This window comes from Stegodyphus dumicola, chromosome 3, assembly GCF_044657685.1.
Source record: "Stegodyphus dumicola isolate Sdum_Otavi_A_Nest chromosome 3, ASM4465768v1".
NCBI classification, from domain to species: Eukaryota; Metazoa; Arthropoda; class Arachnida; order Araneae; family Eresidae; genus Stegodyphus; species Stegodyphus dumicola.
In genome coordinates this window covers 188,005,883-188,020,289 of record NC_140770.1, presented here as the reverse complement: position 1 = coordinate 188,020,289, position 14,407 = coordinate 188,005,883, and positions in this window count along the sequence as shown.

Below are 14,407 nucleotides of genomic sequence, written 5' to 3'. Positions count from 1 at the left end.
GCAGAATAGGTACTGTACATTTTTACTGTTGAGAATCCTTGAGTGTTTTCTGGATGTATATTTTTGATTTCTGATTTCTGATACAAGATGGAAAATGAATTATTTCACGATAATCCTATGCTATTTGTGTATCCTTGTATAAAGTTTCGAGTGCTTGTCGGTAAAAACTGGACTCATCTTTTGAGCACTATTAAGAGAGCGAGACTTAAGGACTCTAATTATTTTACTGAATGAGACAAGCCATAGCTATGCGTAGCTAGAAATTTTTTTGTTTGTTTTTGCTAATTATTTAACCTAGAATCTTGTGTAATTGTGAGGGGTAACGTTAGAGAAATTTTGATTTTTTTGACTTAATTGAATAATATTTTGTGAAATGTATGTAATGTTTTCATGATTATCTAGCGTAGTATATTATTGCTTTTTGATTTACAATGTTTTGATATGATTCCAGTATACTGTGTAATGTGTTAGAAAATTTAATTTAGTATTGAGCAATGAATTTTATAAGTTCTGAAGGCATAATGATACAAATGAATGAGTAAAAAAAAAAAAAATTGAAGGTTATTTTTCAATTGAAAAATTCTGTTTTAAAGTTAACATGGGTTAGATTTGAATTTTTGCCAAATTTAAATTTCCATAAATCAAAAAATCATTCACCTAGTTTTTACAACGCTATCAGATAATTTCTCTACATAACATTAGTCCAAATTAAAAAATATTTAGAATTACCGAAATAATAAAAGCTAACCTTATTTTAATTTCTTTATCAAAGTACTACATTCTTTAGTCAGCAAGAACTGATCATAAAATCTGAGCCTTATGCCCAAGATTCATAGGTCTAAGCAGTAAAAAAAGCTTGTCCCTCTAGAGAAAATCGTCACATATTATGGAAAAGATTTTGCAAGACATCATTATTTTAGACAAAACACGACTTTTTAAATTTAATCTTTTGTATTAGAGATCAAGTATTTTACCATAACTTTGTTTTCACATATGCAGATGATCGCCGTGTTTTTAACTTCCATAGCTTAAATTAAAGAAATACACATAGCAACTTCAACCATGAACATATGACTTAAGAGAAATTTTTTTTGACATGCTACGCAAAGAAGTTACTAAATATTGATTGATTTTACATTTATGTTAAATGACAGTGATTAAAAAAGAATAACTGTAGATGTGTAGAAACCTGTACATGTAACCTTTGTATTTCTAAAGAAAAGCTTAAAATGGTTCACAATAACGGATGGCTTTGATCATTCAGTCAAGTCATCGTAGGTACATTCAGTTCGCGGTTTTGAAGAACTGCAGTAGTTCAGATTTGTCGCCTAAGAGTAATTACACCCCTGGGGGACTGCTTTACTTACGGAAAGGAAAACCAAGTTTTTAAACATACGCATACAAAAGACGTACCTTTTCTCACAACATAAATGGCAGATGTGATAATTTGAACACATGCTTTCAATCAGTTGCTTCCTCCTAACAAAGGTTCCTAGTAAAGTCTTGTACTGTTTTAAATATGCTGTGTTCGAGCATTGTGAATGCTTCCATTCATTATTTTTAATTTTAAACAATATTAAGTTGTAATTACTGGTTAAAATGGCTTAAAATAAATTGATACATTATACGAAAGTTTGTAGAAATGAAAACTGGAGTCACTTCCTTTCACATAATTTCTGACTAGCTCTTCCAAAATATTTTAAAGCTTACTTTACAACATACTAGAAAAGTCTACATTTTGGGAAATTCATTTCCTGTTTTTAGTTAGTAGTTTTAATTGTTTTTAGTTAGTAGTTTAAATAGTAGTTTTAATTTACGTCGCATTATATGAGCATTATATGACAGCACGACAGCATTATATGATTTGTTAGGCATCTTAACTTCGAAAATTATATGGAATGTATTTCCAAATGGATATTATGTTCGATTATTTTTTAACTTGTTGATTCTAAACCGATCGTCACCTTTTCAATCCAAAAAAATTTCGTATTATATCTAGATGCTATATAAATCCTTTTATCTACATACACTAATTTACGAAATTTAACTTTTACATTAGTGCTACAGCAAGAAATTTCAAAATAGAAAGTGTTCTTCAACTGCAAAGCAACTGTATGAATATAATAAGTTTCAGAAACTGTATTTACTATAATTAAAGGTTTTAAAATTTTAATATTTATAACAAAGATTTTAGGAGGTTTTAGGAGGCATTGAAATAATGGAATACTAATCCTGAATTCTTGAAAAGTCCTTCAACGAAGGCATCCCTACTTTTAGGCAGATAGCCCTAGAATGCTTTACATTAGTCAAATAAGCCAAAACATACTGTTGCTGTAAAAAATTATTGTATTTTTCTTGAATAATTTCGACTGCAAACGTTATATTTGTTACTACGGAAAGATTTTAATTTTGTGCTAAATTCTGAATGCTTGAATTTTTATAATACACAGAAACAGAGATAACAAAAAACTAAAAAAATATTCATAATTTACTAGGATATATAAACAATACAACCATTGTTAAATAGATTTTTAATAAGAATATTTTGGAAAAAATAAATGATTAATGTATACTTTACGTCGCACTTCCTAAAAAGCTTGTTTGTTTTAATTGAAAACGATGAAACATTCTTGAATCATCTGACTAAGAAGTGGAATGCTTTCGTGGAAGATTCTGAAAGGAAACTTGGCTCATAATTGTATTTCACACAGAGAAATCCTACAACGTTCCTATGTAGCCAAGCTGTACGCCATGACTCGAATCCGTATCGAAGGACCAGATTTTGTGGTCTTATCCAGTCGGCCATCAGAATAGCCAGTTTCGTAGAAAACTACAAAAATCATTAAAGAATTTGCTATTACATTGCATCGGCTAAATAATTTGCATGTGACATAGATTTAAAACTTTAACATAGCACGCAAAGTCACATTTTCCTAAATAGATATGGGCTAGCCAATGGTCGAGCGGTAGTATCGTTGAACACTGGTAGTTCGACCCGGACTTAAGTTCTGGCAAACAGGTTGACTGCATGGAGCTTCGATGATTTTCCTTCTGTGGTTCAATACCAGCCAATTTCCCTTGGGAAGTTCTCCACAAAGATATACTTTCATTAGTAAGACAACACTTTCTTACTTTGCCGTAATCAAATAAACTAAACTAAACCTAAAACTGACATAATTTTTGCCGCGTTTTTTAAAGGAAGTTTCATATTCAACATCCCTTACAGTAATGAGATAATTTTACTTCTTCGCATATACCATATTGACATATTTTAAATATTCAAGAGGATAATTATAACTCTATTTTAACTGATCATAGAATAGACAGAAACGAATAATAGAATATATGGAAATAGACGATAGAAATGGATCTTTACGTAGATCTTGTGCTGTTGTTATATTGTGTTTTAACCGGCTGCTTATAAATACATTTAGATAACATAACTTTAAAAATATCAAATTTATGTATAGAAATATTGCTTTAGATGAACTATAGAATAAATATTACAAAAAGTATTTTTCAGAAAGACAATTTAAGACTGAAATTATTGTGCGATATTCATTTTAAAACAATACTTTCTTCCTTAAAGTTATAAGGTATTTTCTCCCTCCTTTCTGCATGCCTTCGTGGTGTAATGTAGTGCATTCGGCGTATATTCGAGAGGTCCAAGGTTCGAGTCCCGGCTAAGGATTTGCTCATTTTTTATTTTTCTCCTCCACAAACAACCTAACGTTCGACAGTGTTGTCAGAACTAAAAAAAAGGGGGATGGATGATGATTCTTCACCACCAGGATTTGGCAGTTGGGTCTCCTAATCTCCAGTCGGCCTTTAAGGCGGAGTATATAAGGTATTTTCCAACGTCTCACTGCATCCTTCGTGGTGTAATGGTAGCACTCTCAGTGCGTATTCGAGATGTCCAGGTTGGAATCCCGGCGAGAGCATTGTTTATTTTTCACGTCCTTAGCATCAAAAAAACCTAATCACTCTACGAATTGTCTTTTTGAAAACAATATCTGGTTTCATATATAATATTTTACAAAAGGTATTTAAAGAAAATTTAATAAGTTATTTATTAAATTTTGCTTTAAAAAAAGTGTATTTAATGTGTTTCTCTTAAAGATATGCTATTTAGATTATTTCTTATCTTTCCTGTAAAATATTTACAAACAAATAAAGCTCATATATTTGAGATCGTTTGATATCCAAAACATATACTTATTTATTTTGAAACATCTTAAAAAATCTGATGCGGACATCACATGACTTCCTTGTACACCAAATAAATTAAACACATTTTTTGCTAAACTGCATTTAAACCTATTTCGTTTGAAAATGAAATAGGCTCGTCCATTTCAAAATACCCATTTGGAACTGCCGATTGCAATAAAAAGGGAGGTGCACAACTAGATGTTATAGCAATCGCATACAGAAACTTTCAACATTTTACTGTTTAACGTTTTTGAGTTATGCGATATGAATACATACGTACGGACACACGTCGCGCTAAAACTAGTCATAAGTTCCAAATATAAAATTTCAGCATTTTATGATGAAGTTATGCGACATACGTACATGTAAGCGTCATGATGGAATCTATCGAAATGGAAATTTCCTTTGAAATATGAAAATCGAAATTTTTCGCCATTACAATACTTTACTTATTTCTCACAAGTCAAAACGATGTCATAAATAACTAACTTCTAATAAATTTATGATGCAATCTAAAGAATTATTTAGATGTAATACTTTAATCTGAAATCAACTTAAAATATTTGAAAACTAAATATAAAAATTATATTAAAAAACTTGCGAATAATTTGTGTTCGAAAAATTAGAACATGAGGGCAAAAATTCTCACAAATTTCCTTTGTATATTAAAAAGTATTTTCTAAGAAAGTAACTGTAAAGAATGCAAGATAAATTTTTCACCATCATCTAAGCAATTCCTTAAAGAAACTGGAAATTTAAAGCATTTTACGTATTTTCTATTACTGATGCATATTTATTAACTTTCTTATTCGGAACATATCTTGATCAAGGTGCGAGCAATATACAGCATATGTGTTAGTATGCAAACTATAACGTAGCCAAGTAAGAGATAAAATAACATTTTAGCAACCAATCCTGTGACGAAGATACCACAGAGAGAAAAACTAATTTCACTCGCTAAATTCAACGGAGGAGAGAATTAGCTTAATTATATCCACATGGTAAAGGGGGGCCCGCTTTTGAAGTAGTTTGAGTCAAAATACTTACTGTTTTTGCGACAGACCAGATGAGTACACACGATTATTTTTCATGCCGTTTCCTGAAAAAGCCGTAACGCTCGGGGGGTTAATGATATGTCTTGTAAGAAATATTTTTTAAGTATTCCTGCTTGTATACCGATTTGTAACAGATTGAATGCATACAGAACTGATGAGAGCTTGATAAAATTCATTTTACAATCAGTAATTAACTTCTAAGAACGTTAAACACAATGCCATGCAAAGTGCATCTAAAAGGTAAAGCTCTCACTGATATCTCAATACTCCAAATACTCTGAAGTAACAGCTGAGGTACTGATGCTCTCTCCGGCCATATACAGTTTTCTCCCCGGCGCCGAGAAATCTCTAGTACTTCTCGAAAGTACTGCAAGGCATATGTGGGCCGGATACGGTTGTAGTTACCTATAACATCAATTGTAGTTATTCAATTACATTAAGAGGTTATCACATATGGCTACTGTCCCTGCTAGATGGGACTTTTCTGAGAAACGATATTCTAGTAGCACTGGTTTAAATGGGAGGATTCCTAGAAAAAAGAACCTCTCTGGAAGCGAAGTCCCTTCTAGCTACGGAAACAATGTTGCGGCTACGCGGGATTTTTTTCAAACCTCCCCGAAAATGTCTCGAGTCCCGGGTAGAGACAACCAATCAGACAAAAGTTCTGCTTCTGAAGGATCACGTGATCCCAATTTGAGCAATAATCGATTACTGTTTGGCGTTCAAGTCTTTGAAGAATGAAAGAAGTGAGAATGGTAACCTAGCTACGTGGGTTTTTCTGGAATTGCGCGGATTCTGAGAATTTTCCCTTTCGACGTCAAGTCCCGCGTAGCCGACACATAATGTGATTGGGACCTTAGAGTTATACAGTGACTGGCCCAAACTGTTACCAAATGGTCACCAATTTGGCGACTTTTGACTATTTCTCGACAAATTTGAAAAAAAAAAATTAGTCGCCAAAGCTATAATCAGCTTGGCAATATCTCACTAATTTATCGAGGTAGCCATTTACTCAATTAGACTGGCCACTGTATTCTTACGTTTCCGGCAAAGCTTCACTTCTTTAGATTTTCATGTTGCACTATCAGGTTCAATGTTTCTTCTAACCTTCTTCGGAAACATACAATGACCTGACTAGAACAGAGAGCTTACTAAAGCTATGTTCACTAATTGTAGTAAGTAGACAGGATACAGACAAAGGGTATACAAAACCCTTTATTTTTTCTTTATATACAATGACTTCCGTACTTCGGAATACAATGACCCTCCACTCGGGGTCTAACGTAAAAGATATCAAAATAAAACTAAACTCTAATTTAACTTTAGAATAAGATTGGCCTTATAATAACAGGAAGCGTATGTAGCACAGAGACTGTGAACACTACAATACGTTTAATTTATCAAGAGGATTAATACCTCTGGCCTGGAAGGCAAATAGCAACTGCGTAGCTTCTAAGGTAAGCGGCCTGCTTCGAACTCACTGCTTCCTCTCTCTCTCGCTTGGCAAAAAGGCCACACTTAAATACTTGGCGTTCGCCAGACAAACTTTGCATAAAATCCTTCACGCTTATAATTCTGGCCGGAAGTAGAAAATAAGAAGTGATAGTAAAGATTTAAAATAAAATAAACGTTAGTAAAACTTAAGATCCTTACATACTTCCCGCCAGAGTTAATTAGTTTGAAACTAAGGTCTAAAACGACCTTGTTGAAAACTTTTAGCTCTAAAATCTAACGCGAGGCCAACCTTTTACAATCATAACTTCATTAGAAACTAGAAAATTTAAAACAAAGAAATTTGTTACAATAGCAGCTCCCAGGATCTACAACAATCTTTTTTTTTTTCATCTGTACTGCATCTAACCAGGAGCTTTATTCAATTCTGGTTCCTTCCAGAGATCTGGAAGGAAAACTAGTTTAATGAAATGTTACAGAATGACATTGCAAATAACATATAGAATATACTTCTCTTAACATTCTTATTTCATTCATGACTATTTTAATTATCTCTCCCCGTGCTCTCTGACATGTGTTGTAAAAGAACACCAAACACGAATGTGTTTCTGTCTACGTGTGCCACACTTCCTCCTACAATCAAAACACTAACGTGTTAAAATTCAACATAACGAGACCTCTTAACACACCCTACTTTCAACTCTAAACCCTGAGGTACTATTCTAAAAGTGGCTAACTCTAAAGTGTAGCGTCAGAGAGCCTAACTACATCATTCAACCTTTACCACATATTCGTCGTGATTTTAATCTTTACAGTCACACGAATAACAAATTTTTAACATTACTTTCACTTTTACCATATCACGGTATTTCTTAACATTTAAAAGAACAGTTCACATGTATATAAGAACATATCAACATGCCGTTAATTTTACACATTTGAAAACATACATTAGTAGTACATTGTTAACTTCTATTCTTTTCAAAGCAAGTGCCAATTCTTTCTACATTGAAATAATACTACATTTCAAAAAGTCTTTCAGACTAAAACTTCTTTCTTGCTAGAATGTTTTAAATAAAATTTATACAATAACTTTTTACAATATTTAAGTCTTTACACAACGCTATTATACATCAACTTTAGTTTTACGCGAGAGTAATTGAAAAACATAATAAGAAAATCGGTCATAACTCATTTCTCGCCCTTTTGGCGATAAAGGTAGACCTCGCATGAGGTAAAACTTCTTGAAATCTGCCACTTGCAGTAAGAATGAAAGATTAACTTAAGTTTGCAAAGTAACATAAAATTTTACTTATCTTTGTAATATTCAGACATCCTTTTCTGGGCCCAGTCTTTAAAGGTATAGCAGATAGTAGCTTGGTTGATCCTCCTTCTTGTACGGGCTCGCCCTTCAGTGCTTTCCTCTGGAAGCTTCCGTTTTTCACCAGTACGGCCACCCTTGAACACCTTCCTTTTGTCCTCTGCTTGTGGTCTTGGCCGTTTGAAGGCAGCTGGTCTTGGTGGAACCGGGAAACTTCTGTCGTGATCCTGCTTGGACCTCGTTGTTGGCCGTTCAAATTTTTCTTGTACTTTTTCCTCCGCCGCTGATGGCCCTTCCGCAGTTCGGCGACTTTTGCTGCGGAGAGTTCTGTCGGATGAGTCGATCTTCCGTTTTAAAGCCGGGTTATAGTTGCCGTCATTTCTCCTGGTCCTCTTCACATACGTCGTCCTTCTCCCTTCTTCATTCTGGGGGTGTTCGTGAACTCTGTTTTCTGGACGGTGGAACGGCTTCTTTTTCTTTTTACCTTCAATTTTTCCGCGGGGCAATTTTCTTTTCACATGCTTCTGTCTCTCATTGGCTTGCCCTTGTACTTGTCGTTTTCCCACCTCTGGAACTTGTACCTGCGGTGTCTGCAGTGCCGGATCCTGCAAAAGATCTGAAAAGATTTACATTTTATTACGATCGAAGTAGGGCTTAATTTGATCAATGTTTGCGGAACAGGTTTCACCATTTCTGGCCTTTAACACTACAACAGCGTGAGTTATTTTTTCTATAACATATGGTCCTTCAAATCGTGGAAAAAATTTGGCAGTTTTATCTTCTGGTGCTGAAGAAAGTGAATGCTTAATTTTTAGTACTTCATCCCCTACTTTATAAGTTACTCCCCGTCGTTTCAAGTCATAATACAATTTTTGTTTTCTCTGTGCTACTTCAGTATTCTTCTTTGCCTCCTTAATTAGTTTTTCTATATCACCCATTTTAAATTCTGGGGCTCTTTGTTGCACATAAAATAATTTATTTAACGGTGTTATAATCTCTCTGCCTAGAAATAACTCGGCAGGAGTTTTTCCCGTTGTATCATGTTTTGCGGTCCTAAGGGCGAAAGCAAATTCATTGACATAGTTATCCCAGCTTTTATGAAAATCTTTAACATAACTACGGATAATTTTCACTATATTTCTGTTGACCCGTTCCGCTATATTTGATTGCGGCCGATACGGGACCATTTTTAAATGACGTATGCCCAGTTTTTGGCACATGTCTTCAAATATATTACTTACAAATTGAGGACCATTATCCGATATAACTTTTAGGGGCGCCCCGTATTTTAAAATATATTTATTTAAAATAGAATCGGTAACTAATTTCGCGGAGGCTCGTTTTAAGGGAACAATTTCGGTCCATTTACTAAAATGATCAACCATAACAAGGAGATAGCGACTTTTGTTTAACTGACTTTTTGGGAAAGGGCCCAATAAATCGATGCCGATTATTTCATTTGGAAATTCGGATTTAATACTATTTAGAAACCCGGCCGGGCGGAAATTAATATAATTAACGGCTTGACATGTTGGGCAGGACTGGACATACGCCCTTGTTAACTTTTGCAGTTCAGGAAAGTAGACTGCCTCGCGTACGCGTTGGATAGTTTTTCGAATACCAGCATGAGAAGCTAAAGGGCTGTCATGGAGCTCTTGCAGGATATTTAATCTAAGACTAGCTGGGATAACAGGTCGAAATTCGTTGTTGGAATTCGTAGTTTTTCTATAAAATAATAGACCATCTATTAGTTCGTAATGGGCCGCCCTATTTCTTATCGCCACAATATCTTGGTGGCTAAAATTTTCAGGATCCTTCAAATACTCATAAATACTTCCAAACTCAGGATCCTTACCCAGTTCGGTTATTACAGTTTCTCGGGAATTTATTGTACACGCTGTCAGCATTGCAACTTTTACGGTATTACCCTGTTCGTCTAATTTAATTCGTGATAGGGCATCTGCTACGATATTTTCCTTTCCGGGGGTATGCTTGATTACCAGATTATATTATTGCAGCTTGAGTGCCCATCTTATTAACCTTGGGGATAAATTTTTCCCTGAGTACAATCTAGTTACCGCCGTATGATCAGAATATACTGTTATCGGCGCCTTTCCAAAATAGACTCGGAACTTTTGCACTGCTAACAGAACTGCAAGTGCCTCTCTCTCGGTCGCGGAATAGTTTCTTTGTGTTTGATTTAAAGTTCGGCTAAAAAATGCCACGGGCTCCTGATTTTGCGAAAGTACCGCTCCTACCGCATAATCCGAAGCATCCGCTGAAATTTCTAAATTTTCATCCTTTTCAGGAAATTTCAACACAGGGGCTTGCGTTAATGCTTGTTTTAATTTTTCGAAAGCACTATTGGCTTCGGCCGTCCACGAGAATCTTGCCTTTTTCCTTTTCAATTTTAACAATGGCTCAGCGATAGCCGCAAAATCTTTTATAAAGAACCTATAATATGAACAAAGTCCTAGAAAAGAAGAGAGCTTCTTTGCCGTGTTTGGAGTCGGATACTTTTGTACAGCGATTATTTTTGATTCATCTGTCTCGATCATTTTTGCGATATTTGGTAACCTAAATATTTTAATTCAGGGGCTGCAAATTTGCACTTTTCGACATTAACTTTTAGACCGGCCTCATTTAATAAAGAAAACACCTGTCTTAAATCCTGTATATGTTGGTCGAGATTATCACTAGTAATAATGATATCGTCTAAATAGATAAATGTGGACTTTCCAAGAACAGGTCTTAACACAATGTCCATGCATCGCTGAAATGTTGATGGGGCCCCAGAAAGGCCAAACGGCATACGCAAAAATGCATAAGTGCCAGAGTTGGTTATAAAAGCAGTCTTAGGCACGTCCTCAGGCCTGACCCCTATTTGAAAATAACCATTCGTTATGTCTAAAGTCGTCATAAATTTGGTTGATTTTATGTTCCTTAAAATTTCTTCTATGATCGGTAACGGATATACCGGATATTTCGTTATGGAATTTAATTTACGGTAATCAATAGCGAATCTCCACCTCTTTGGATGCTCCAAAGGATAATCATTATTTTTCTTACATAAAACCACCGGGCTAGCATAACTACTTGAGATGGGCGTTATGATCTTTTTACGTAGCATATCGGTAATATGCCATTCTATAATTTTTTCCTTATTCTTATCATACCGGTATGGTTTTTGACGAACCGGCAATGCATCTCCGGTGTCAATATTATGGTTAGTAACCTGAGTAAATCCTGGAATATCACTAAATAAGGAAGCAAATTCCCTTACCACTTGTCGGATTCTATCTTGCTCGTCATTAGGCAGGTGGTCAAGATTTAATCTTGGCGGTTCAACCTTTTCTACACGCACTGGTTTCATTGTCAGCCTAAGGGACGCTTCATTAAAATCCAGTGTAGCTTGTGCGTCTGAAAGAAAGTCTATTCCTAGGATTAAATGTGCTTGCAAATTCTTTACTATAAAAAACATCACCTTTACTTGTTCGTCCTTGATACGGATATATAAAGGTACCTTACCTACGCACTTACATTCTTTTCCTTGCGCCGGTAATACTGTCGTATTATCCGCATTACATATGCGGTATTTGCGAAAATACTTTCTAAAAAAGACTTCTGCCACACAGGAACACTGCGCGCCGGTATCCAGGAGTGCGGTGGCCGGGATATTATTCACCAAGACTTCAATCTTCGGAAGAGTCAAATTTTTCACCATTACTGTATTTAACTTGTAGGAAGAGGGGTTTTCGTGGCCTTCGGATTTCCGCACCCTCTCGTCAGCAGAAATCCGTTTTAGTTTAAATTATTTTTCCTTTCCGTGCTTTCCTTCTTTCTCCACTGGCCTTGAGACTTTTTTCCTGGGTTGCTATTGAACTGTCGACGTTCGCCGGCTGTTTTTAAATGCTCGGATTTCCTTGCAAACTGATTCGCTTTTTCTCCGTAGCCATGTGCTTGAGTTTGCTGTAGTCTTGGCGTATCAAATTGGTTTCGCTGTTGATATTGGCGTCTTCTTTCGACATCCGCCGTTCTTCTACTTTCAAACTGGATTGCTAGCTCAAATAACTTTTCCAGTGTATTCGGATTTCTTAATTCAATAAAATCTTGCACTTGGGACAGTAACCTCGGCAAAATCACTTGAATTATTTCAGGATCCGGACGGTTTCCATACAAGAGCTTGAAAACGTGAATTTTTCTTAAAATAAAGCTCGAGAGGTTTTCCATTCTTTGTTAATATATACTGAAAAGTTCTGTTTCTAATTTCGCACGATCCCTTACAACAGGGAAGGCTTTTAGTAGGGCAGTCTTGAAATTTTCGTAAGTATAGGTGGGACTTCCTGCTTGACCCAAGAGACTTCTGCCGATACATTTGAACCAGTTAAGCGCTTGGCCCCTCAAAGCGCTGGTAGCTAAGGTAACTTTCTGAAACTCGTGCACGGGGTAGAGCATGAAGTGGTCATCCAATTTTTCCAAAAAACTGGTTACCGGTGAGTTTCCATTAAATGTTGCTTCTGGTTTCATCGAAGCGCGCATTGTCTGGACGATGTACCCAAATCCTTCCAGGGCGGCAGCTGGCATTTCTGGATTCTGAGCCGTTTCTGCAGGCAGCACAGGTTCTTCTTGAAACTCGGCCATGGTTATTCTTCTACGTTGGGCGCCACTATCAGGTTCAATGTTTCTTCTAACCTTCTTCGGAAACATACAATGACCTGACTAGGAACAGAGAGCTTACTAAAGCTATGTTCACTAATTGTAGTAAGTAGACAGGATACAGACGAAGGGTATACAAAACCCTTTATTTTTTCTTTATATACAATGACTTCCGTACTTCGGAATACAATGACCCTCCACTCGGGGTCTAACGTAAAAGATATCAAAATAAAACTAAACTCTAATTTAACTTTAGAATAAGATTGGCCTTATAATAACAGGAAGCGTATGTAGCACAGAGACTGTGAACACTACAATACGTTTAATTTATCAAGAGGATTAATACCTCTGGCCTGGAAGGCAAATAGCAACTGCGTAACTTCTAAGGTAAGCGGCCTGCTTCGAACTCACTGCTTCCTCTCTCTCTCGCTTGGCAAAAAGGCCACACTTAAATACTTGGCGTTCGCCAGACAAACTTTGCATAAAATCCTTCACGCTTATAATTCTGGCCGGAAGTAGAAAATAAGAAGTGATAGTAAAGATTTAAAATAAAATAAACGTTAGTAAAACTTAAGATCCTTACAGCACTATACAGGAAAAATACTACAGTTTCAATAAAAATATTTACATACGTACAAAATTCCTAACAGTATTAACTATCTGGTTCGGTTTTGTTCATCTTTAAAATGGTTGAAAGTTTGCTTGGTTTAAATCCTCTTTTACGAGAAGCGTTTAGCCACAGTTCTGGTACGTTTTTACCACTCCTACTGTAGGTCATTTTAATAACAAACCGTAATAATAAATATTCTAGTTTAAACGTTGGTTACGCGTGAGTGTGCTCAACGCCACAGACATCTAATCGCTAGGAAAGCACAGATAGCAACGTGGCCTTCAGGCAGGCAGAACACCCTTTGATTTCACCTTTCAAGCCTTCCTCTTTCTTCTTATTAGCTCATTTGAATACATGCGTGTTAGATCAATTACATCTGACAAGAAGGTGTGAGTTGAAAGCGAGAGCGATGGGAAAGCTACTTTAACATAAAATAACTATTAAGTAAATTAAATAAATCCCTACAAATTGCTATACTAAATAGCACAGATTCGTACCCAGTTCAAAATTTGCTGAATCTCTAAGTATATACATTCTGACAGAGGATTCAATATATAACTCAGTTGTTCCTTTTAAAAATCTACTGTTTAGAACTGATATGTGACTATCGTTCCATTAGAATGAAAAATTTAAGTTTATAATTTATAATCTCATAAATTATGAAATTAAAATTCATATGATTATTGAACACTTACGCATACTGATTTGTGGACCAAGTAAACTACTGCTATTTTTTTATCTTCATCTTAAATTCTCTCTTTCAGTTGAGAGGTTCATTTATTTTTACAAATTAAGTACTATTAGGATGAATTTATTATACGAGTTCACTGTTAAACGTTTCCCTTTAATTAATCTCATTATCAACTTATTTAATTTGTGAGTGTAGATGATTTTTTACAATTAATCGTATTAGTAATAACTTTTATAACCCACTATCTATTTATGACAATAATGATAGCAATCCTAACTTTGCAAATGAATTCTTTGTTACAACAGCAGATGCTTAGACATAAAAATTTTCTATTAACAACAAGTAGCTAATAAATTATACTTTAAATATTCTTGCTATTTGAGAGAAGAATTTACTATGACTGTAAACAAATA